Raw genomic sequence first — 2,388 nt, 5'->3', positions numbered from 1 at the left:
ATGGCAACCGAATCAGCCTCAGTTGATTTTGATTCTGTCGGAATCGTCCAATAATAGACCTGCACCCCATAAAGCCTCAGTTGATTTTGATTCATATGTTGTATATTGTATATCGAGAAATAAATTGTATATTCTATTTTCTTTTCATGGATGTTTTATTAACGGAATTTATTTTATAAATATAATTATTTAAAAAAAAATGTATACTATTTATGGCAGAAATAAATTTCCGTAGTAAAAAGCAAATTTTTTGTTTTCACAATATTGACTTTAAGCTACAGTATAATAAATCCGTCATTAATAAGCAGAACCTACACACCCCATAATTATGTCCTAATCAAATACGACACCTATCTTAACAAAGGACTTGTGACGGATATTAACCGTCGTATATAGTACAATTACTACGGTAGTTTTTTCTTGTGGTAAAAATTTTCCTTAGTAAAAGAGCAAATTTGTTGTAGTGGTCCTTCTTTCCTTCTTAAGCTGGATATTTATAAAGCATTTGATTCTATCAGATGTGACTACATTGGCCAACTTCTTTCTAGGATGGATTTTTCTCCTATTTTCGTTATTTGGATCCATTGTTGTATTTTATCTTATCATTTCTCTATGTTGGTTAATGGTTCTCCTCAAGGCTATTTTGAATCCAAGTTGGGGATCCAACAAGACTGTCCCATCTTGCCTCAGCTATATTCTATTGCCATAGAGGGTCTCTCTAAAATCTTCTTAATCAAAACCGAGGCAAACTACATCTAGCCTATCCGTAAGTGCAAGGCTTTAAAGATCACTACCTTATGTTGTTGATAACTTTATGATCTTTGTTAAATCCTCTCTCTCTCTCTCTCATCTGTCTATTATTTTCTGATGCTTTAGCCTCCTCCTCTGCTATGGCTAGACTTTCTATCAATCCTCATAAATCTCTCTCCTTATTTGGAGGAGTTTCTGTGCATCTTAAGGTATCTCTTAATGCAATATTGGACATTTTTTAGGTCCACCTTCCTATTGCATATCTAGGATTGCCTTTGATTTTCTCAAAACTTGCCATTCATCATTGTTCTCCTATTCTTGATAGGCTTCACAAGAAACTTCAAATTCGGAAAAGTAAACTTTTATCTTTTGCTAGTTGCCTTGAGCTCATTAGATCATTTTTGCAAAAATCCTATATTTTTTGGTCTGCGGTTTTTGGGCTTCCATCTTCTACCTCTTCAAAGATCGAATCATGATAGCTAGTTTAAATTTTCTCTATCCCATTAGTTGGGGTAAGGTCAATCTTCCAGAAAGGGAATGGGGTCTTGGTCTTCGTAGAGTTAATGATTAATATTTTTGAGATTGTTAAGCTTATTTGGAATATTGCCTCTCGAAAGAAGGGCATTTGGGTTGATTGGATGTATTCTAGTTACCTCAAGTCTGACTCCATTTGGATTATCCCTTATCCTTTGGATGTTTCTTGAGCCTGGAGGAAAATTCTCAAATAGAAACATTTTGTGTCTGGGAAAATTTGATCTTCTATTGATAATGGTGGCTCTGACACATTTATTTGGCTTGACAACTGACATCCTTATGGTGTCATTGTTTTAAAATATGGTGACAAAATCAGGTATGATGCTGGTTCAGATAAGTTTCCTAAGGTTTTCTCCATCTTGAGAAATGGGAAGTTGGCTTTCTGGCGCTGGTAATCCTCCCCCTCAAAGAGGTTTTGGAATAACCTCTCCAATATTCGCTTTAGGCATAGAGGTAGTGAAGATTTGGATCAATGGGACAACTCTACTAGTAAATTCACCAGTTCTATTGCTTGGAATCTAGTGTGCCTTAAATCTCCTGTTGTTCCATAGTTTATGTCTATTTGGTTTAGTTCTTCCATCCCTAGGCATTCCTTTACTGCTTGGAGGGCTATGACTAAATCTCTCCCCTCCCAGGAGATTCTTCCAAAGAAAAATATCCATTCCTAATTGCTGCCTTTGTTGGAACTAAATTGAAAGTGTGGATCATCTTTTTTGTCCTGGCTCTTTTTCAAATAGGGTTGGAATGGTATCCTCAAGAAATGTTGGCTCCTATCTAGAGTTGTTTTTTTCTTTTGACAAGGAAAGGAGGTGGATCTTAAAAGAATTCAGTTGCAAAACTTCCTGTGATATTGTAGGTAAGTTGGCTTTTTGTGCAGCAATTCACCATATTTGGTGGGAAAAAAATAAAAGGAAATGGACTTCCTCCTTTTGTTCTATTAATCAAACATGAAATGCCATCACCTTCAAGGTAAGGAATAAAGTAATCCTTTATAGTGTGCCATGTGTCCAGATTCTTTTAGAAATATGCACTTGGTCTTAGCTTGGGATTTTCCACTCTTCTCTCCCTCCCCTTGATTTTGATGTAGTCTCTTTTTTTTTTTCT

This window comes from Macadamia integrifolia, chromosome 5, assembly GCF_013358625.1.
Source record: "Macadamia integrifolia cultivar HAES 741 chromosome 5, SCU_Mint_v3, whole genome shotgun sequence".
Lineage (NCBI taxonomy): Eukaryota > Viridiplantae > Streptophyta > Magnoliopsida > Proteales > Proteaceae > Macadamia > Macadamia integrifolia.
Note: the sequence above shows the minus strand (reverse complement) of the source record.